This window comes from Gymnoscopelus braueri (genome assembly GCF_963280865.1).
Source record: "Gymnoscopelus braueri genome assembly, chromosome: 19".
Classification (NCBI taxonomy): Eukaryota; Metazoa; Chordata; class Actinopteri; order Myctophiformes; family Myctophidae; genus Gymnoscopelus; species Gymnoscopelus braueri.
In genome coordinates this window covers 46,140,337-46,165,325 of record NC_137621.1, presented here as the reverse complement: position 1 = coordinate 46,165,325, position 24,989 = coordinate 46,140,337, and the positions used below count along the sequence as shown (strand labels likewise).

General features: G+C 40.5%; 1 long non-coding RNA gene across 1 annotated transcript; it reads left to right on the top strand.

Moving 5' to 3' along the window:
• The first annotated feature begins 315 nt into the window (after positions 1-315).
• Positions 316-24,021, top strand: LOC308074622. Its single transcript, XR_013932130.1, has 3 exons — positions 316-401; positions 570-613; positions 23,945-24,021. It is a non-coding gene; the product is annotated as an uncharacterized lncRNA (long non-coding RNA).
• The last annotated feature ends 968 nt before the right edge of the window (positions 24,022-24,989 follow it).

Here is a 24,989-nt window from a genome sequence, read left to right as displayed (position 1 = left end):
TTAAGTACATTTTGATGCCAATACTTTTGTACTTTTACTCAAGTAGGCCTACATTTTGAATTCCGGACTTTTACTTTTAACAGAGTATTTCTATATTGCAGTAGTGAATACTTTTACTTCAGTAAAACATTTTAGTACTTTTTCCACCACTGTTATTACTTGAGTCATAAAGTGATTCAAAGCTTACGGAAGAAGGATGTATGTTGGCTTGTCTGTTTTATAATTTAGTATGTCATGCTTTTTTTTATGTCATGTATGTTTGCTATTTTGTCCACCAGAGAATGCTAATTAATCTCGCTTATACGTACTTCTAGGTTTGCATGTTGGTTTAGCTGTCATGTTAGCAGTGACAGTGGTGGGCCTGCTGATGTTCTGCATAAAGAGAACCAGAACACCACAAGGTGACACACACACACACACACACTCACACTCACACTCACACACACACACACACACACACACACACACACACACACACACACACACACACACACACACACACACAAAGAAGCCTAATATCTTCTTCAAAATTACCAGTTAGATGAACACATGTTTTCCATATTTTCCAGTGTCCGTCCTCAGTACCAGGAACCCCACTGAAGATGATGGAGAGGTGAATATTATGACAGTTTTCCAATGATTCTTCATTGTTCTTTGCTCTAGTTTGTAACTTGTGTGCTATTGTGTTGTTTTCACTACATTTTGTTTATGCTGTGTTGTCTGAAACATGTGTGTGCTTGATGCTGCTCTTTCTTGGTAAAATGTATCTTTAAAATGGTTGACATGGTTCATCTCAAGGTGACTTCCAGATTAAATGAAGGTTAAATCCAACTCAGACTGTCCTAAACCAGTCATTTTCTGGTGGGTGTCCTAAATGTCCTTGAGTTAAGAATTGCACAGTTTTAAGTGTGATATTGACATCACACAGGTTGTGCCCTCTAACTGGCCTTCTGGTGGAGCACATAGTCTAATAAAATATAATTTATTTAGCACATTTCATACAGGCATATGCTCTGTCTGTCTGTCTGTCTGTCTGTCTGTCTGTCTGTCTGTCTGTCCGCCCCTCTCTGGGTCTCTTATGGGTCTGTTGTATAGATATGATAAATCTAGAGGTTACGTATGTAACCCCGGTTCTTTTAGTTCTGGAGTGAGACACTCACTATGGGAAACAGCGCCATCTGGCGATGCAACAGAGCTACACAATACGCTCCCGGGGCCCATTTATTGGGCAAGAGGGTATGTCACGTCACCGGCTGTCCCTTCCCCTTTCCGGAAGGACATGTAAGGCCCGGTCGTGACGTAGTACTTCCTCTAACACAGTTCCTCTGTTCGCAGTGGCGAAACAAAGGGGTGTTTGGTGAGTGTCTCACTCAAGAACTAAAAGAACCGGGGTTACAAACGTACCCTCTAGTTCTTTGTCGTTCTTCCGTGAGACACTCACTATGGGATCTATAAACACCCCGGAAGCGTTAAAAACTTTCAATCGCTGACAAAACCGCACATGCCCCCTCCGGCCCTGGGGCCCACACACGGCGGGGCCCCGACCTCTGGGGCGCCCCGGACGCGGCATAAGGGATAAGAAAAGAAGGCCCTGACAGACCGCAGTCTGTCCTATTCAGCTAATAGACATACAAAGTCTGCAGTCTACCAACCCTGTAACCAAGGGAACAGGGCCCCCTGCTCCTGAGACAAACTGATCGTTGGTCCCAAGGATCATTTCAGGAGGAGAAAACCTCAAGTAGATGAGGCCGCTACACCTAGGACTGCGTGCGCCACCGAGGACGCCGCCACGTCCAGGCCATAAAAAGGCCGCAAAGGTCGAAGGTGACGACCAATCAGCGGCCGTGCAAATCTCCTGACCCGAAGCCCCCTAGAGAGGGCCCAGGATGCAGCCACCCCTCCAGTAGAGTGAGCCTTCAGTCCATTTAGGTACTGGGGCTCCACCACCAGTATAGGCGAGCCTTACAGCCTCAACGATCCACCTGGAGAGCATCGCTCTGGCGATCGCTTTCCTCTGGTTACCGCGGCCACAGGAGACAAAGACCTGCGTAGACGACCTGCTGGCCGTCGTCTTCTGACAATAGAGCTTTAAAACCCTCACTGGGCAGAGACAGCGCAACCGATTATCCTCCGCCGATGCGAAAAGAGGTAGATGGAAAGCCACCAACTCAACCGGAGCCGGTGCCACCACCCCGGTCTTGGTAACGAACGCCAGGTTCGGTTTCAAAGAAACCTCCTGTCGTTATTAGAAAATCTCCAGCACTCCGAACTCACCGGGAGTAGGTCACTAACTCACCGGGAGTAGGTCACTAACCCATACGAGCCTCAAGGTGTCTGAGTGCGAGAAACACTGCCATCAGCTCCAGGTAGTTGGTGTGGGCCGACTGTAGACTGAGGCCCCATACCCCCCTGGCCGCGCGGCCCTCGTGGACGGCGCCCCAGCCTATGAGGCTGGCGTCCATCGCGATGACCCTCCGTGAGATCACAGTACTTATACTGACACCCTCTGACAGAGAAAGTGCGCGTGACCACAGCCTGAGTGAATCCATGCAAAGTGGAGACACCAGACCTTGTCGAGGTTCCATGGTAGGCGGGATCCTGAGAGCCCGCATCCACCTTTGAAAAGGTCTCAAAATAGGCTACTTAGGCGGATCAGGTGTATGGCCGAAGCCATACATACATACACTATATACATATACATACACAGCCTGTAAGTGACTTTCTTTCCTACGCGGAAAGACCTCACACAGGACAGGAAGCCGTCTATCCTCTCCTGGGACAGACGTGCTGCGAGCGTGGTCGAGTCCAGTGAGATCCCTATAAGGGAGGTCTGCCGAGACGGAACCAAAACGCTCCTTTGGAAATTGACAGTGAAACCCCAACATTAAGCGTCCCTCAGGTCTATGTTGGTCCACCTGTCCCCCTGCCAAACCGTGCGCAGGAGCGCCACGGTCGTCGTTTTGGCGCCCTCTCTCGGATGGGAGAATTGGGAGACAAAACCCGCGTGACCCCTGTGCCAAGGTGCAAAGGCGCCCTCTGGCGGACAGGGGTGATACTGATTTTATTACCTGCATTGGTGTTATTAAATTCAGTGTAGCAACCACATTGGCATAATGGCGAGCATTATATAACAATATATTGATACAATGATAGGCATTATATTTGGTATCCCAGCAGCGTTTGGGAAGCCGAGAAACCGGCTCTTCCCCAAGCACTGTGGGCTTATTTAGACAGGGTTTGAAAAATGCAAAGTGTGGTAAAAGTAACGACATAATGGCACAATGACAAGCAATATAACAATATATTGACACAGTGATAGGCATTATATGTTGTATACCAACAGTATATGGAAAGCCGAGAACCGGCCCTTTTCCAAATACTTTTGGGCTTATTTACGTGTAACAGACATATTGGCACAATGACAAGCATTATATAACAATATATTGACACAGTGATGGCATAAGTTGTATCCAGCAGTGTTTGGAAGGCCTAGCACCGGCCCTTTTCCTAGCATGTGGACTTATTTCGACAGGGTTTGAAAAATTTAAGGTTTGGTTCTTTGTAACAAATTTATTGGCACAAAAAACTGGCATTATATGTTGTACCGACCTCACAGAATGTGCAAAAATACCCTATTTTTTCTTGGTTGCAGAGGAGTGGTCCCTGACCCTGTCCTCTGAGTCCAGTGAAGGTCCCTGTCTTTTCCCCAACGTCAACGGGGGGATCCGCTCCCACCCACTCTGACCTAGCAGACCTGGGTGGGACGGTCGGCAATGCTGTGTCTCCTTCTAGGTCTGTCAGACACTGGGAGGAACAGGGTGGTCAGTGTCGCGTACCCCGCCCACGAGGGGGTCGGGTGGCGTCGCGATGTTGTGACCTTTTGAATAATGCAAGGTGTGGCAGGTGTAACAAACATGTTGGCACAATGACAAGCATTATATAACAATATATTGACACGGTGATAGGCATTATGTGTTGTATTCCAACAGTATTTGGAAAACCGAGTACCGGCCCTTCTCCAAGTGCCTTTGGGCTTACTTTAACAGGGCTTGAATAATGCAAGGTGTGGCAAGTGTAACAACCATATTGGCACAATGACCAGCATTATATAACAATATATTGACACAGTGTTGTATCCAGCAGTGTTAGAAAAGCCGAGCACCGGCCCCTTTTCCTAGCATTGTGGACTTAATTCGACAGGGTTTGAATAATGCAAGGTTTGGTTCTTTGTAACAAAGAACCAAAGGGCCGCTGGTGTGTTGTTCCAGAAGAGAACCATCAGGAACAATAACGGCGGATGGTGCCTGGCCGTGGCGGAGCTGGGAGTAGTGAATATCAGTACTCACAGCGGCGGTGGTCGGGTGCTGGTTTCTGCGGCTCCGTGGGAGGCTAATGCTGTGATCCACAGCTGAGCAGTCTGGGAGTCCACATCGCCGTGATGGTAGGGGGCCATCGTAGGAGGAGACGCTGCTAGCGTTGGCCATCGTGAGAGGCGGTCGTAAGCTAGGCTAACAGCTCTATACGGGGAGTTAGCCTAAAGAAACGAGGTGCTAGCGGCAGCTGTGGCTGTAGTCTAGCAGCTAAAGTGGCTAGTTAGCAGCTAAGTTAGCGGCTAAGGTAGCTAGTTAGCAGCTAACGGTGGCTAGTTCGCCACGAGGTAGAAATAAGCTGTAAAGATGTTTCCAAGGCGAGAGAAAACCTGTGGGTGATTGATCCTAATCTCCGCTTTTAGGGTTAGAGCTGGTTTCTCTCGTGAAGACTGGAAATCGAAGATTCAAGTAGTTTTTAAGTTGTTTTCAGTTTTTATAAGCGTGTAGCCTAAGTGCATCTTCGAACAAAGGAACTGAAGAGGAAGTACTACGTCACGACGGGGCCTTATATGTCCTTCCGGAAAGGGGAAGGGACAGCCGGTGACGTGACATACCCTCTTGCCCAATAAATGGGCCCCGGGAGCGTATTGTGTAGCTCTGTTGCATCGCCAGATGGCGCTGTTTCCCATAGTGAGTGTCTCACGGAAGAACGACAAAGAACTGTTTGTCCATCCATCTGTCAGAATATGTAGGGGAGGGAATCCTCCATTCTGTTGAAGACCATACTGTTAACAGCAGCAGAGCTCTAGTGGTGACAGAATAGCGTGTCACTCACAGAGCAAAGATACATATATTAATATGTATCTTTGCACAAAACATAATATCTCAGCAGATGTTCTCAAAACTGTTGTGAGAGTTGTATTTGTCTATGACATACTGGTACTCCTTCCTTTTATTTTTTAATCTAGGCTCATACTAATGAAGCAAAAAGAGGTGAAGACCAATCAACAGGGACCCCCTGTCTCACCATGTCTCCTGTCTACGACACCATCAACCCAACCTCTGACATCTATGCTACTCTACAGTAGTCCCCTCTGAACAAAGTGTTACTCTCAATGTTGATTAGCATCCATTCCAAACCAAGATATATACTAAAATGTCTCATAGATTTTCAGTTAACTCCTTCAACCATCAATGGCACAAAATAGTTGAGCCAAAGAATGAACGCAACATGTCATAGGCTACTGTAGAATATATAGAAACAAATTATTCAACCCATTAAGACCTGACGCTGATTCGATACACATGCCTTCTAAATCAGTAGTTCTTATATGTTTTTGTGTGTTATGTATTTGGCTGCGGAACCCCCATCTGAACATGTTTTGTGCCAGGGACCCCCCCAGAAGAGAAGAAGTGTGTTAAAAATGCAGAATTATTCAAAATCTTCAAAACACTTTCATGATTTTTTCAAAAACGTTCAAAAACAGCCGATGTACAGATGTTTTCCCTGTTGTAATGGTTTAATCCCCTTATTTACATCACATCCATTACATTACATTATTACATTACAGTCATTTAGCAGACGCTTTTATCCAAAGCGACTTACAATAAGTGTATTCAACATAGGTAGGGAACGAAAACTACTAATCACCAGAAGTCTTTAGTTCATTTTCTGCAAAAACAAGCAACCAAGAGTATACCTAGCGCTAAGGTAAAAGTGCAATATATCAGCTACCTATTTCCTAAACAGATGAGACAAAATAGCTAAATCAAATGAGCATGAGCTAAAACAAATAAGTGTATCGACTAAACAAGATCCAATAAAACAATACAACAATAGAAAACAAGCGTTCGTACAACTAGTTAACAACAAGTAGGTCAGGCAGAGAGGAAGGGTAGTGTTTCCTGAAGAGGTGGGTTTTCAGCCTGCGGCGAAATATGGGCAGTGACTCTGCTGTCCTAACATCAGTGGGAAGTTCATTCCACCACTGTGGGGCCAGAACAGAAAAGAGTCGTGACCGTGTGGATCGGCCAGAAGGACCCTTGAGTGACGAGGCAATCAGTCGCCCCGAGGTGGCAGACCGGAGTGGTCGGGCAGGGGTGTAGGCATCGACCATAGCCCGGAGGTAAGAAGGAGCTGTTTCTTTCACTGCCCTATAGGCTAGCACCAGGGTTTTGAACTGGATGCGAGCCGCTACGGGGAGCCAGTGTAGAGAACGGAGAAGGATGGTTGTGTGGGAGAACTTGGGGCGGTTGAACACCAGACGAGCCGCAGCTTTCTGAACAAGCTCCAGAGGTCTGATGGCAGATGCCGGAGCACCAGCAAGGAGGGAGTTGCAGTAGTCCAGGCGGGAGATGACAAGAGCCTGGATGAGCACCTGGGCTGCCTTCTCCGTGAGGAAGGGGCGAATCCTCCTGATGTTGTAGAGGAGGAATCTGCAGGACCTTGTCACTGATGCGATGTTTGCAGAGACCGTCAGTTGATCGTCCAGGGTCACACCCAGATTCTTCGCAGTCCGAGTTGAGGTCACCACAGCATTATCAATGGTGATGGCCATGTCTCGGTGCGGACAGCCCTTCCCCGGGAGGAACATCAGCTCGGTCTTGTCCAGGTTGAGCTTCAGGTGGTTTGTCGACATCCACTCCGAGATGTCAGCCAGACAAGCAGCAATGCGTGCCTCCACTTGTGTGTCAGAGGGGGGGAATGAGAGGATCAGCTGGGTGTCATCGGCATAGCAGTGGTAGGAAAAGCCATGGGAGTGGATGACAGCACCAAGAGATGTAGTGTGGTCTCAGCTATGTGGTCAAGTTCTTTGATTGATTGATTGATTCAATATTCTATTGAAATTTAGTACAGCAGCACAACGGGTTAAAAACACCAAATGGATGAGACACAAAAAAGCCCCTTTCCACTATGGTATATTAAACATTCATCACTCAAACAAATTGGATAGACAATAGTGCAACGAACAACAATACAATGTTTTTTCTTTAATACACACACACACACACACACACACACACACACACACACACACACACACACACACACACACACACACACACACACACACACACACACACACACACACACACACACACACACACACACACACACACACACACACACACACACTTCATTATACATAAATACATACATACATACATACAGTTGTACATACATTATTACTTGATTAGATAATTAATATAATTGTTAATATTGTTACTGTAAGTACTTCACTCATTTATATCCCATTTATATCATTCTTGGTATCTTATTGTGTACAGTACAGAACCTGTATGATATATTTCCTCTATGGTATCACTATTCTGTTCACGATGATGTGATAAGCCTATAGATAAGGTTGGTGGGTCATTGTAAATAACAGCTTCACATGAGAGGCAAAAAAAGAGAAGTGCATAAGCAGCACTAACCAAGCAGTTTCCTGTTCCTGTGAGGGAGGTTGTCATAGTTACTGTAGCACTGTGTTGAAATGTATGTCTGACTATGTATTAACCTACAGGAGGAAACAACAGACAACAAAGACATAGGCCTATAGGGCACGAGTTGCCCCGTGACACCAATACTTGTGTACTTTTACTCAAGTACATGTTTAATTCCGGACTTGTATTTCTAACAGAGCACTTCTACATTGCAGTATTGATACTTTTACTTAAGTACAATATTTGAGTACTTTTTCCACAACTGCACTTTGGGCCGACACTGGCACCATCCTTATATCTGGATCACCACTTACTCTTGGCCCCTGAGCTTGATGACGAGCTTGGAAGCTGCAATGGTGTGGAATAACAAACTGTAGTAGGTCATCAACAGCATTCTCACGCAGGTGTTGCTGCAGGGGAACACCCTTCCATTTCGAAACACCTCCACATCGACGCACCCCCACATCGACGCACCCCCACTTCGACGCACCTGGGGTCCGACCCACCGGGGGTCCGACACATCGCTAGTCCGACCCGAAATGGATATTTCACCCCCCCACTCCGAAAGTGATTTTTCAAGTCTCTGCATATAAACTCATGCGTAAAATCGTGCGTAATATGCAGCTGTGATGCTCAGATTGACAAGCTCTACAGCTGCTCTACAGCAGATCTACAAGCTCATCGAATATTAATATTTTATTATTATTATTATTATTATTATTACAGCAGATCTACAAGCTCATCGAATATTAATATATTATTATTATTATTATTATTATTATTATTATTATTATTATTATTACAGCAGATCTACAAGCTCATCGAATATTAATATTTTATTATTATTATTATTATTATTATTATTATTATTACAGCAGATCTACAAGCTCATCGAATATTAATATATTATTATTATTATTATTATTATTATTATTATTATTATTATTATTATTATTCAATATGTAATATTTATTATGTATTATTTATTATGTATTATGTATGTATTATTTATTATTATTTGGTCCCTGAGTCCTGATGAGAATATAGACGAATCCACACGCCTATATTTATTTTATTATAATGTCAATAAAAATATGTATTCTATAAATATTAATATACTAACATTTCCTGAATGAATGAACTTGGTGAAGTGTCTTGTATAGGGTCGGGGTGACATGTTGCTATAGTTGCTATTAATTACCCCAACCAACATCGAAGCACCTGCGTGCATTAATCCTTCATTAATGTCTGTCTGTCTGTCTGTCAAAAGTCCGCGCAGCGGCCGTAACACACACACACACACACACACACACACACACACACACACACACACACACACACACACACACACACACACACACACACACACACACACACACACACACACACACACACACACACACACACACACACACACGCAAGCACAGTTAACCCCGAGACTATGTTCCCCCCAAGGTGAATAAATAATAATTTAAGAAATAAAAAATGATATTACAACCCCTCAATAAATCTATCTATCTATCTATCTATCTATCTATCTATAAATCTATAAATCTATAAATCTATCTATAAATCTATAAATCTATAAATCTATCTACATTTATCTAAATATCTTTCTATTCATCTGGCATCTATCATCTAAAGACCGCTGACTGCTCTGTCTGTATAGCCATGATGCTTTGGAGATATGATGTCAGCTATATAGCTGACAGCCATATATAGTATCTGATTATTAGGCAGTGCATTTGGCATGTGCGTAAATATGAATCTGGCAGCTAGGGGATAGGGATACATTAATTGACGTTCATTATATACCATATAGATATAGGTGTTTTAAGAAAATGTATTATTTCTTGAATTATTATTTATTCACCTGGGGGGGGGGGGGGGGGGCCTGTGGCAATAAAGCCTGGGTTAACTGCGTGCGTGCGTGCGTGCGTGTGTGTTACAGCCGCAGACTTTTGATAGGCAGGCAGGCATGACAGACAGACAGACAGACAGACAGACAGACAGACAGACAGACAGGCAGGCAGGCAGGCAGGCAGGCAGGCTGTGGGCGCACTGCTGGAGCGCACTCAAGCATTGGTTTGTATTGGACTATGCAACGAATAATAATATAATAATAATCCTACACTTTGCAGATTATTATATTATAACCACTTCAGCCATATTTTATACATAGGATATAAGAAAAATAGCAGATCTACAAGCTCACAATGGGAGCTTAGATGCGCTATTTTCAAACATTGTATTACTTTTATGGGGCGGGGTGGAGGGGGGAAGGGGGGGGGGTCGCGGATTGCTTCGGGACCAGTGGCGTTCCCAGGAATTACATTTAAGGCAGGCGAGATTCCCCCCCCCCCCCGGGGGAAAACGGAAAAACGTTAATAAAAACAATATGCAAGTATATTCAATGTATGTATTTTTATTCTAAAAAAAGGGCAGCATTACAGAAAAGGCGAACATGATGACCTGCACAAATTATTATATTTGGTAATGAATGGCTAAAGCTGCTCTCAGAGCCCCTTTTATGCCAGGTGAGTACAGGTGATGGCCCAGACCCCCCACACATGGCATTCCTGGCACCCCATGAAAACAAAGGCATACATTTGCATCATAGACGAGGGTCGCTCTACTGACTACGGTAATGATTGGCTGCCTGCCCGCGTGAATGGACGAGGAGGCGGGGGGCTAATGGCTCGACGGACACTATTTTAATAAAAGGAGGATTAATGAAGGATTAATGCACACAGGTGCTTCGATGTTGGTTGGGGTAATTAATGACTATAGCAACATGTCATCCCGACCCTACGAGACACTTTACCAAGTTCATTCATTCATGAAATATTAGTATATTAATATTTAGAGAATACATATTTTTATTGACATTATAATAAAATAAATATAGGCCTGTGGATTTGTCTGTCTCATCGGGACTCAGGGACCAAATAATAATAATATATCATAAAAATAATAATAATGATAAATGATAATACAAAATAATCATCATCATCATCATAATAGTAATATATAATAATAATAATAATAATAATAATAATAATAATAAGGGTAATAATAATAATAATAATTATTATTATTATTATTATTATAATATATTATGAATATTCGAAATGGTGGGTCTTCTTTATAATCGAAATAGAGGTGTTTCTAAATAGTGGTGTCTGGCTGTCGGAGTGGCAGGGTTTTTAAATAAAAAGATTAACCCCCCCACTCCGAACAATGGAAGTCAATGATCGAAGTACCGGTGCGTCGAAATAGCGATGTGTAACCTTGCTGCAGCTCCTTGTGCTGATTGCAATGGCATTGATATGAATGTTTCCCAGTGTCATGATGAATAGTGATTGTGACATTGTTTTGCTGCCCTTTTGTTATAAAAACACCATTCCCTTTGCTGTGTTCAAAGAGCCAAGTAATCATTTTAATTAAGTATTGAATCTTGAAGGGGAAAGAAAACAAGCAAAATGTCCCATTTAAGTTTAATTAAGAAAATGTATACAGCTGTAGCCCTAGAATATCAATAAAGTCACTGAAACAGTCAAGAAAGAGTAGGCTACCATGCATTGTCTATTGAGTAGCATACAAAACAAATTGTAGGATACAAAACAATTTGTTATATTGGTTCTGCTCAAGTGAAAGTACAATTCTTAGGGCATTGGTTATCAAAGTGGGGTCCGGGGACCCCCAGGGGTCCTTGAGGGAGTTCCAGGGGGTCCCCAGCTAAATGATGGATAGTTCGGAATGGAAGGAAATTAGAGCGCTTTTAGAATTAAAGTCAGCTATTCTGATTATTTGAGTAGTAAACTAATACTTAGATTGTTATACTGTGCGTATATTTGAATCATTTGTAGATCTAGAAGTGTTATGAGTTTAGTATAAATGTGTCATTAGACCTTATATTCCAAAACTGTGTTTATCAAGCATGAGATGAGATCATAGTTTAAGAGGCCCTTTTTCTCTCTCTCTCTCTCTCACTCCCCTCGAGCGGAGTATTTCACTGAACTGCAGGCAAACCTTGCTGTAATGTTAATATAGTGCCTTCAATGATTTCATAAAGTTAGTCTTTTTTTGGTCTAAACGATTGTATACTTTTATTATAGTACCAACTGATAAATAGCGAGGGTTTTAGGATGATGTCTATTGCCATCAAATGTCTGCTGGAGCAAAACTTATTGTAACATTTCCAAGTTTCAGAAAAAAGGCTCCCTACAGTAGACAGTGTTATCTATTATGCACTGAAGATAGGAGTTTTAGGGAGGGTACATTCCACAGGTGCCCTGAGGAGCCAAGGTCACCTCGCAGCCCGTGGCAGCCCGTGAGATAATCAACAAAGGGGGAGGAAACAATTGCCTTGCTTCGATGGATGGACCAACAGCGACTCCTGTTGATAATGTTTATTAATGTTTTATTATAATCTATATGTGAGATATAAAAGCTTTGTGAGGGAAATGATACGGCATTACAGACTTTTCGACCTGTGGCTGTACATTACATGTGCATAGGTAGAGAAGTGTGTATCTCAGAGCTCTGATGTACTATATCTGGTATAGTATCATTCTTGTTTATGATAATTCATTCTGATTGTTCTATAGGTTCAAAATAATTGTCAAACTTAGATTAAAGGGTAATACAATATTTGGATTCAAACAATTGTAAATAACCTGTGTAGCGACTTTTATTCAAAGGGTATTAACTCCTCACTTCACAGAACCACTGAACGATGCATCTGGCTTATTCATGATTTTACTAGACTTTAGTTTTATGTAAGGTTCAGTCATTTTAACTTAACAGGAACCAAATGGACCCTTATGTGTCTGTAACACTTGAGAGTGTACAAATGTAATACAATGTAATACAATTTGTACATTCTCAGAGTTACATTATCCTTGATTTTACAATATAAATTGGGGTCCCAGAGATAGAAATGCCATTACATGGGGTTCCGTAGCCTCTAATGCATGTCAAACTGGGGGTCCTTGAAATTAAAATGGTTGAGAATCACTGCTAGAGCCGTAAAAGTCTTCTCTTATGGGGGTCCCTGGCATATCTTTTCAAATGGGGGTCTGCGGGCTAAAAGGTGTCAATTTGGGGGTCCTTGACATAACTCGTTTTTACATTTTTGGGGGAAAATTCCACAAGGGGCGACCTAACACAGCTTTGGAATGATCGATCGTCTCTCAGAGAAGAAAAATGTGGATGTGACATCATTCCAAAAAACGTCACTTCCATCCGCCCCAATGATGGGATTTTCAGAAAAACGGCTGTAACTCAGTTTCTTTTTTTTCCATTGAAAACCACCCGTTTTCAGCGGACCAAAGCTCCAAAATGGCGGATTGCGGTTGGAAACTTGTCGTTCCCATGGATACACAGATCCTTCCGTCTACTCACAGGAAACCTTTTCCGTGTGTTTTTTTTACACAATGTCGGTTCCACGGCGTTTCAAATATCATCGGATTGAGGTAATTATACGCCGGCACGGGGATAGAAAACTATGTTTAATATCTTGGCAATCAATGTGTTAATAGGCTGTAACCTGTCTGAGTTTGTGCTGCAAAATGGAACTTGTACCAACTGTCTATTTGACACTTCAAAACCACAATGACCGGTTATGGTTGTGTGTGTGGTTCTGACGGAAATGACATTTCATCAGACTGTTAAGATGCAACAACTCTAACAAACATATCACTGGTGTATAAGAGAATTGTTCCCAAAACGTTGCTAGGTAACCTGCCTGCTCGTAACCTGGTGCATTATCCTAGATGTGTATACATTCTGGTAAAGAAAGAAAATGTCATGGTCAGAAAAAAACAGTTTATTTGCTTAATTATTCATGCCACAAAACATTTCAGCCATCCGGCCTTCATCAGTGTCTACGAGTGGTTGGTGTTCCCTATATTTAGGCCTGTTACACCTATATGTTGTTATACCTTTCATTCCGGGAACCCTCTGTCATTTTAGCTGTTGCTACTGTATATATTGTATATAGCAACATACATTTTTATTTTCAGAAAACTTAGGTTAGGATTTAGGAGGCGTTTTTAGAATTGGCCTCAGGTCTACATTGGCTATCTAATAATTTAACCACCCTAAAAGTACAGTACAATGCTAAGTAAGTTAAAGAGAACACACTCACTTTCTCGCACACACAAACACACTTTTCATATTATTATTTTTATTATTACTACTACTACTCTGTGCATGTTTATTTGTTGGTGACAATTAGCATATCCCTTTTGTGAATTAATAACATATTATGAAAATCATACCTCAATACAACTATACAATACTTTTTGAGTCATTATATAGACTATCAGACATACAGTGATATTATCCTTTATTCAAAATCCAAATTAGTTTTGCCCTTACAGTAGGGGAGAACGGAGTAAGATGAACCTCTGGGTAAGTTGAACCACCCCCTGTATCTTTAAAACTATACACATGAGTTGTCATGTGACCTTAAAATCAGGACACACCCATGATTTCTACCTGGCTGTGAAGTTGAGAGACACATGGGCAAAGTGATAAGCATATTTATACACAAAAAAGTGTTTTTTGCTGGTCAAAGTATTTTTTTTACTTTTCTGGTATAATGATTTTTATTTTAAAGCAAATGTACCCAGGTCTAAACTTATATCATGCATGTTGGTGATATTCCAATGTATGAAACCATGTGAATCATTTAGCTAAAGATTAGCCTGAAGCATTAAGCTAGCCAGGTTAGGTCAAAATGGTGGCCATGGGGCAAGATGAACCAAATGCCTTGGGGTAAATTGAGCCAATTATCCTAATATTAATCACTATTCATATTTTTTATTATGTCTTTGCTTCTCAAATTATGCTGTATGACCTTTCATTTGGATGAATACACTCATTTAAGAGAAGTTTTCAATATTGTATTAACATTTGCTAATATTAAAAGGTTCTGAATAACAAACTTTATTTAATCGGTTTTATATTGTTTAAATAACATTAAGAAAATAAATAAGACTATTTGCAAAAGGGAAATGTGTTATTAAATTATTGTTGATACGTAAATACATTATTTGTTCAAGTTTAAACTTGAAAATGCAAAATATCATATGGGTAAATTTACCCCTTGACTAGATCAACTTACCCCTTACCTGGGGCAAGTTGCACCACATGACCACTTTTGTTTTAGAACCCATATTTTTACAACCATTTGTCATAGATGCACACTCATTATTTCAATTGATAGAAGACATCTTCAAGTTTTAGTAGATGTTTAGATTTTACTTCCATCTCATTTTTCCTTGCCTAGAGGTCAACATAAGTAAAAAGTGGTTCATCTTACCCCGTTCTCCCGGGGAGAACGGGGTAAGATGAACCTCTGGGTAAGTTGAACCACCCCCTGTATCTTTAAAACTATACACATGAGTTGTCATGTGACCTTAAAATCAGGACACACCCATGATTTCTACCTGGCTGTGAAGTTGAGAGACACATGGGCAAAGTGATAAGCATATTTATACACAAAAAAGTGTTTTTTGCTGGTCAACGTTAATTTTTTACTTTTCTGGTATAATGATTTTTATTTTAAAGCAAATGTACCCAGGTCTAAACTTATATATCATGCATGTTGGTGATATTCCAATGTATGAAACCATGTGAATCATTTAGCTAAAGATTAGCCTGAAGCATTAAGCTAGCCAGGTTAGGTCAAAATGGTGGCCATGGGGCAAGATGAACCAAATGCCTTGGGGTAAATTGAGCCAATTATCCTAATATTAATCACTATTCATATTTTTTATTATGTCTTTGCTTCTCAAATTATGCTGTATGACCTTTCATTTGGATGAATACACTCATTTAAGAGAAGTTTTCAATATTGTATTAACATTTGCTAATATTAAAAGGTTCTGAATAACAAACTTTATTTAATCGGTTTTATATTGTTTAAATACCATTAAGAAAATAAATAAGACTATTTGCAAAAGGGAAATGTGTTATTAAATTATTGTTGATACGTAAATACATTATTTGTTCAAGTTTAAACTTGAAAATGCAAAATATCATATGGGTAAATTTACCCCTTGACTAGATCAACTTACCCCTTACCTGGGGCAAGTTGCACCACATGACCACTTTTTTTTTAGAACCCATATTTTTACAACCACTTGTCATAGATGCACACTCATTATTTCAATTGATAGAAGACATCTTCAAGTTTTAGTAGATGTTTAGATTTTACTTCCATCTAATTTTTCCTTGCCTAGAGGTCAACATAAGTAAAAAGTGGTTCATCTTACCCCGTTCTCCCGGGGAGAACGGGGTAAGATGAACCTCTGGGTAAGTTGAACCACCCCCTGTATCTTTAAAACTATACACATGAGTTGTCATGTGACCTTAAAATCAGGACACACCCATGATTTCTACCTGGCTGTGAAGTTGAGAGACACATGGGCAAAGTGATAAGCATATTTATACACAAAAAAGTGTTTTTTGCTGGTCAAAGTTAATTTTTTACTTTTCTGGTATAATGATTTTTATTTTAAAGCAAATGTACCCAGGTCTAAACTTATATATCATGCATGTTGGTGATATTCCAATGTATGAAACCATGTGAATCATTTAGCTAAAGATTAGCCTGAAGCATTAAGCTAGCCAGGTTAGGTCAAAATGGTGGCCATGGGGCAAGATGAACCAAATGCCTTGGGGTAAATTGAGCCAATTATCCTAATATTAATCACTATTCATATTTTTTATTATGTCTTTGCTTCTCAAATTATGCTGTATAACCTTTCATTTGGATGAATACACTCATTTAAGAGAAGTTTTCAATATTGTATTAACATTTGCTAATATTAAAAGGTTCTGAATAACAAACTTTATTTAATCGGTTTTATATTGTTTAAATACCATTAAGAAAATAAATAAGACTATTTGCAAAAGGGAAATGTGTTATTAAATTATTGTTGATACGTAAATACATTATTTGTTCAAGTTTAAACTTGAAAATGCAAAATATCATATGGGTAAATTTACCCCTTGACTAGATCAACTTACCCCTTACCTGGGGCAAGTTGCACCACATGACCACTTTTTTTAGAACCCATATTTTTACAACCATTTGTCATAGATGCACACTCATTATTTCAATTGATAGAAGACATCTTCAAGTTTTAGTAGATGTTTAGATTTTACTTCCATCTCATTTTTCCTTGCCTAGAGGTCAACATAAGTAAAAAGTGGTTCATCTTACCCCGTTCTCTCCTATACACATACACACATCTGACTGCATTGAAAGTTATGCAAGGACTATTGGTTTTAAACTTGTGTATTGATAATGAAATGTTCACTGATTGTTTGCTGGTTGTCTCTCCTACACTGCTGGTGGCAATCCCCTTGATTGGGAAGGTGCCAAGTGCTGTGGAGGAGGGGTGTTTCATATGCTTTAGGAGTATTGTGTTTATTTAAACTATCATTGAGTCTTTATCCCAAGTTATATTTGTCTGATTGTAACGCATCATTAGGAATGTTTAGGTTACTTTTATACTGTGGCATTATCTATGGAAGTATTTGGAATTGTTGCTAATTGGTTCTGTGTCCTGTGGTAGGATCCACTCCCTATTTAAGGGAGGCTGCAGGGACTGTTAGACAGGTAGTTAGTTAGATATGGGCAGAAACACAGGTAACATCCCTGAGGGAGAGCTACAGGGCCTTGTGTGATCAAGGTTTAGCCTGAAGAGAGCTTTTATCCAGTTGGGTCTTGTTTATACGTGTTTGCCTTAAGTGCTTATTTATTGTTCTCATTGCTCTATTTTTGACTTTTAGGCCAGTATTATTGTTGCTAAATGTATATATTCTTGCACTGGAGTTCGATGGAGGAGTTGGGCAAAATTAACCCCCCCCCCAAATGCATCTCTGACTGTCTTTGGAGCCTTGGCCGTTCGAGCCTTTTCACAATTGGTATCAAAATGTACTTAAAGTACCAAAAGTAAAAGTACTAAAATGTTTGATAATAGCTTAGGTATAAAATAAGGCTAAAGTGGTTAATGTATGTTTTATAATGTAATAAAACATACATAATGTGGAGTAAAAGTACAATATTTACCAATGAGATAGTGGAGTAGAAGTAAAGTATTGACAATTGGAAATACTCCAGTAAAAGTACCTCAACATTTTAAGTACAGTACTTGGGTGATTGTACTTAGTTACTTTACACCACAGCCAAAGTGTTTGCCCTAAACAAAAACAAGTGCCCAAAACTAGAACAAAAATATGGGTCCATATGTTTCTTTCAAGAACTACACATAAGCCCCAGCAAGCACGTTTTGGCACCAATGGAAATAGATTTACGTCTGTGAAATATTAGCACACAATGTTCAACATAGAATTATCACAGCCAATGTTAAAATTGTAATCATGCTATTAAAAACGTGAACCATACATGGAAGGAGCCAAGTTATACTACATATCAGTGTCACGTTTGGTGTACTGTTTATTCGGTTGATTGGCCCAAAAAAAATAGCATATTATGGCATTTTTCTGACTTATTCATTTGTGTTAGTGATGGCTGGGGTTAGACTTTGGAACCCATGGGCCTCCGTTCTATACTCACTATACATTTGTTGCATCTAAACAGTCTGATGAATTGTCATTTCCTTCAGAGCCACACACACACAACCATAACCAGTGGTTGTGGTTTTGAAGTGACAAATACACAGTTGGTACAAGCCTCCATTTTGCAACATAAACTCAGACAGGTTACATCCTATTGTGTAGCACTTTGAAGTTATCTGAATTTCATCATTCAATGTGTTCTACACACATTGAAACTTATCCATGAATTAATAGAAGTAACGATTGCACATGCTACTATCAGTCAGTGAGGAAGACCATCATTGTTACTTTGTAAAAGTAGGCCTCACTCTATTCAAACCAAAGTGAAACTTTGAACGGCTTCAAAATGTGTTTTTCCTAGTCTGAGTGAATCTTAAAGTTATGCTACAAAAGATGAGTGAAGCTAACTCAGGCTCTTCACCATTCAGAAATCAGTTTGAACCAATGATTGACAGAAGACATTTAAACACTAGAAACAAATTTCCTACGAAAATTTAAGTGTGCCTGCGTTGGCTGAGGGTTTGGCCTATAACTTTGCCGTGGTACCACGAAACGGTGAAAAAAGTAATAGCCCGGTTGGCCCGGTCGTTGCGCACGTTTTGATGTATACATTGGCAGGGGCGTGTCAACCGTGTGGGAGGAGTAGCATTTTGATCCCCCCGGGCGGCCAAAAAAGTCAAGAAAAAACCAGCAAAATAATGATTATAAAATCAATAAAAAATAAACCGAAACTCAATAAAGGAAAATTAAAAAAACGAAAAATTTAAGGTAAAAATGGGCATCTAAAACAATGTTTGAAAAAAATCTAATAATTTATTTTAATATATAAACAATTACTCAAATGGTTTCAAGTGCTTGTTTCACCCACTTCTGAAGGTCTGACGCCAAAAATAACCATTATACATTTGTTTGCAGACGCCTATTTAGGGGGGGTAGGCGAAGTTTTGGAGCATTTCGGGCACTTTTCAAAACCGGAAGTGATAAATCCACTTCCTGTTGTGACGCATGTGTTCGCAGACCCCCATTTAGGGGGGGTAGGCGAAGTTTCGGAGCATTTTGGGCACTTTTCAAACTGGAAGTGAAGAGGTCCAAGTCCCGGTTGGACCATTGAGCTGCATACCCCTCAGAGAGTGTTTTGGTGTTAAAAAAAAAAAATTGAAAAAAAAAAGTTTGGGAAAAAAAAAGTGAAAAAAAAAAAATCGGAAAAAAAAAAGTTCGGAAAAAAAAAGTTCGGAAAAAAAAATGTTGAAAAAAAAAAAATATGGTCCACCCAAAAATATGTCCACCCATCAACCTGCACTCTTAACCGGATGTGTAACGGTTAACATGGGTTTGAATGGGGGACTGTAAGGGGTTAACCGGATGTGTAACGGTTAACATGGGTTTGAATGGGGGACTGTAAGGGGGCGTGGCTACGTGGTTGGGGGCGTGGCTACGTGGTTTGGGGTCCCCGGACCCCCAACACCCAAACTCATTGATAAGCAGTTGGCCATGTGGCCGATGAGAGGAGAAGAGATCCTGGTCCATTTCAATGTAAAAGGTTCATTACATCATCATCCTAGATGAGGATGATGATGATGAAGGGTAGGTTTGTAGAAAAAGTCTGAATTTTGGACTGAAAAGGGGGCGTGGCTACGTTGTTTCGCCTATAACGTCGCCGTGGTAACGCGAAACGGTGAAAAAAGTAATGCGGTAAGTGGCCCGGTCGTCCCGCACGTTTTGATGTATACATTGACACTAACGAGTAAACCGTGTGGGAGGAGTAGCGTTTTGCGCGGTACGTGCGGCCAAAAGGGGCGGGGTTTAGCAGTTTTTCGCTAATAACGTCGCAATGGTAACGCGTATCGGAAATTCACTTCCGAGCACATCATTCCCGAACTGGCCGCACGTTTTGATGTATATATTGTTGCGCTAGTGCAAACCGTGCGGCCTGTACGGACGGACGAAAACCTCATGCGTGAAATAAACTTGGATTAATAAATATGGCGGAATGCAACAAGTGTGCCACTGCCATTACATGGCAGGCACACTTAATTAAACATAAAATAAAGGTTTATAACCTATATTCAAGTCACATTCAAGTCGACTCATACAGTATGTAAGCCGTATTAGATCATTTTGGATGGTAGGCTACTATTGTTCCTTAGAAATATGAATATACAGTCATTTCACCTTTTATATTGGTTAGGGTTAGTGTGTGTGTGTGTGTGTGTGTGTGTGTGTGTGTGTGTGTGTGTGTGTGTGTGTGTGTGTGTGTGTGTGTGTGTGTGTGTGTGTGTGTGTGTGTGTGTGGGTAGAGATCAGAGGAAGAGGTTGGAGTAAATGTCTGGTTGATTAACATAAAAAACAACAAAACCTCTGTTCAAAGCATGAGGAAGTCACACATCCTCTCCGGCCAGAACTTGACCAGTCATCTGCAGCTCATTGTCATCATGAGAAATATCTACATTTATTGTTTGCTTTCTGGTGAGTGACCTCTGCCTGTTTTCATCTGTCTCTGTGTGTGGTTGTCTCTGTCTCTGAGTCTATATGATGCTCTCAATGCCTCTGGCTCATCCTGTGTCTGTTGTATGACTGTTGTGTCCTCTGTACAAAACTTATGGAAAAATATAGTCCTAACATCATGTTCTGAATTAACAATTTGTGAGTCATACTGATGAGCTGTTTTCTTGTTTATCTCTTGTACTGTAGTGTTGAGTATTGTGGAGACAACACCTCTCAGCATAACTGGCCATGTTGGGGGTACAGTGTCTTTCAACTGCTCAAACTGGAAGGTCATCCATCCCCCCAATGAGAATAATGCAAAGTACCTCTGTTACTATCAATGCAAGACAGATGAAGACATCATTGTAAAGGCTAAATCTGGAGAAACTAAAACAAGCAGAAGAATAACTTTGAGAAACTCTGGAAAAAATGCATTTGTATCCATCACTAAACTCAAGAAGTCAGATTCTGGAACATACATATGTGGACTGAAAATAAGATTTTTTACGGATAAATTCATACAAGTGCACCTTAATGTTAAAGATGGTGAGTCTGTAACTAATGTGCTTCAATGATGAACTGTACACATTGTAAGTTAACTGCCTGTGCTCTGTATTTTATTGTTATACGTTGAAAGGACTACATTATTGAAAATAAAATGTACTTTTCTACTTTATTGGCTGACACTAAAATTAGAAATGCATAAACATAAGCACATAACCTGATCAAATATATTCCTCTGTTGTTCTTAAACATGCTTCCAGCTCCCATTACAACTACTAAGATGACCATTACCACAACAACCATGCTTCATGAATCCTCTTCCTCCTCATCTTCAGGAACTGGTATGTCTGTTTACTTAAATCCTATGAGTGCAGTGTGTCCTTCAATAGAAATATATAGATATAGTAAAAGAAAGTTTCTTTATTATGGTCTTTTTCTGTTTGATTCATTTCATGTTTGCGAAAAACCTTGTTGCTTTGCTGTCAGAGCTGCTATACATAAATAAAGTAGGAGGTAGATATATGGGTGAATAAGTACAGATGTGCAGCAGGGCACACAATGGGCGCACACAACAGGGCTCACAATGTGTCGCATCGCTATTTTCAAAAATATTTGTATACATTTGAAAACTTGAAATGGGACATTGTGCATAATGACTACTTTTACTTTTGGTACTTTAAGTACATTTTGATGCCAATACTTTTGTACTTTTACTCAAGTACATTTTGAATTCCGGACTTTTACTTCTAACAGAGTATTTCTATATTGCAGTGTTGATACTTTTACTTGGGTAATTTTTTTTTTTACTTTTTCCACCACTGTTATTACTTGAGTCATAAAGTGATTCAAAGCTTACAGAAGAGGGATGTATGTTGATTTGTCTGTTTTATTATTTAGTATGTCATGCTTTTTTATGTCATGTATGTTTGCTATTTTGTCCACCAGAAAATGCTAATGTATCTCGCTTATACGCACTTCTAGGTTTGCTTGTGGGTTTAGCTGTCTTGTTCGCAGTGATGGTGGTGGGCCTGCTGATATTCTGCATAAAGAGAACCAGAAAACCACAAGGTGACACACACACACACACACACACACACACACACACACACACACACACACACACACACACACACACACACACACACACACACACAGTAGCCCAGAGGCCTAAAATCGTCTTCAAAATTACATTATCAGTTAGATGAACAAATGTTTTCCATATTTTCCAGTGGCCGTCCTCAGTGCCAGGAACCCCACTGAAGATGATAGAGAGGTGAGTACTATGCAGTGATGGAAAGTAGTCACATTTCTTACTTAAGTAAAAGTATCAATACTGCATTGTAGAAATACTCTGTTACAAGACGGGAATTCAAAATTTGCTGGTACTTAAAGAACCAAAAGTAAAAGTAGGCCTACTAAAATAAAAAAAGTACTACTTTAAAAAAGTAAAGTACTAAAAATAGCAGATCTACAAGCTCACAACGTGTCGCATCGCTATTTTCAAATAGCCTCTGTATAAAATAGGGCCTAAGTGGTTAATTAAGCAATATTACACGAGAGGGTGTGCTTTACCGTCATTATTGGCACGCCTGTGATGCGGTCAGGAACGAGGCGAAGCCGAGTTCCGCGAGCATCACAGAAGTGCCAATAATGTAAGGTAAAGCACACCCTCGAGTGTAATATTGCGATTATACAACAGTTACCAACAAAACACATCCAAATGTATTCATATTGTGGAGCAATTCATAATAAAAAAAATTCGCTATTATCCGTTTCCCTGTGAAGAGAAGAGTTTTTCACTGAGACATTAAATAGTCCCTGTAGCAGCGCTATGAGCCTGAGGCGCCGTCTCATCAACACAGCTGAGCTATCAATGCTTGCGCAGTGGAATGAATTCCAGTAGGCTATATGCTCCGTCGTACGACCGTGTCACGTGGCCAAAATAACTGATCTACAAGCTGACAACGCGTCGCGATGGCGACACGTTGTGAACTTGTAGATCGTCTATTTTCGCCGTGCGATACCTGGCGACGCGTTGTGAACTTGTAGATCGGCTATTTTCGCCGTGCTGTTTGTTTTCCTACCGTGGGACAGTGTGACGTCACAGCACAGCTGTGCCATATATGGTCTAATCAGGTGCGGACTGCAGTGCGGAGTGATTTATTAATGTGATTAGGCCCGTGCTATGATGCTGGTTTGAAGCTATGATGCTGGTTTGAAGCACGGCTAGAGAGCTATTTCAACCAATCAGATTGCTTGGTCGGAACTACCTGTTGTATAATTCTGGTTAAATCCCCAAATATGTCCGTCCGTCCGAATATGTAGGGGAGGGAATTCTCCATTCTGTTGAAGATCATACTCTACTGTAGAGCTCTAGTGGTGAGTGCGTCGGGGTCGGTTTGGGATCTCGCTCTTCCTGAGAATAGTGTGTCATTCACAGTGCAAGTTTCATTACCAACTACCATAATGCATGTAATCAAATAATGAGCAACAACAAAACGGTGAAAAGATACATAAAATCTCAGCAGATGTTCACAAAACTGTTGTGAGAGTTGTATTTGTCTATATGACATACTCCATCTTCCTTCTATTTTCTAATCTAGAGTCATACAAATGAAGCAACACGAGGTGAAGACCAATCAACAGGGACCCCCTGTCTCACCATGTCTGTCTACGAGACCATCAACCCAACCTCTGACATCTATGCTACTGTACAGTAGACCCCTCTGAAGAAAGAGTTACCTTCAATGTATATTAGCATCCCTTCTAAACCAAGATATACTAAAATGTCTCATAGATTTTCAATTAACAGTAGACTATATAGAAAAAATATATTTAATCCCCTTATTTACATCACATCCCTAAGCTATGCGGTCAAGGTCATTGATTGATTGATTAAATATTTTATTGACATTTTCAGATGTACAGCAGCACAACAGGTTAAACACGCCAAATGGATGAGACACAAAAAAGCCAAAGGCGTGTTTCCCCTTTCCACTATGGTATATTAAACATTCATCACTCAAACAAATAATACAGACAATATAGCAACAAACTATTTTTTAAATATCAATGAACACACATTTGAATTATTTTATTTGGATCTGCACAAAAAGCGCAATACATGATAGATCCAAACATTGATCAGAAGAAGGTTACATTATACGGGCAAACCATATACAACTGCTGCACATGCTTAAAGGGACACTTCGCCGATTTTGAGAAAACCGCTCCCCATAGCGTCAAATGACGTTTTCCGCAGGTTCTCACCTTATGTCCGCACTACATGGTGTCTCAGTGAGACCAACCCCACACACACCCCAAGGGGTGTCTCCCAAAGAGTGGGATCAGCCTTCTTTCTCCCTGCTCAGTTGTACAATGGCATCGGTAAACACTCCGTGGGAGGAATACTAACACAACAGATATTTATTTGAACCATAAAACACAGAAGAGCAGCTCCACCGCAGAGGAATTCCACAGGCTGTATGCTGAAATCATGCTGGACACAGCTTGGATTAATTACTTTATAGAGTAAGTAATGATTGCTGTAAACGTTATGCCAACTTGACATAATAATCCAACGTGTAATTGTACTTGATTGCTTTAATGTTAGAGATTAATAAAGTTCGGGTAGTACTAGTATACGAT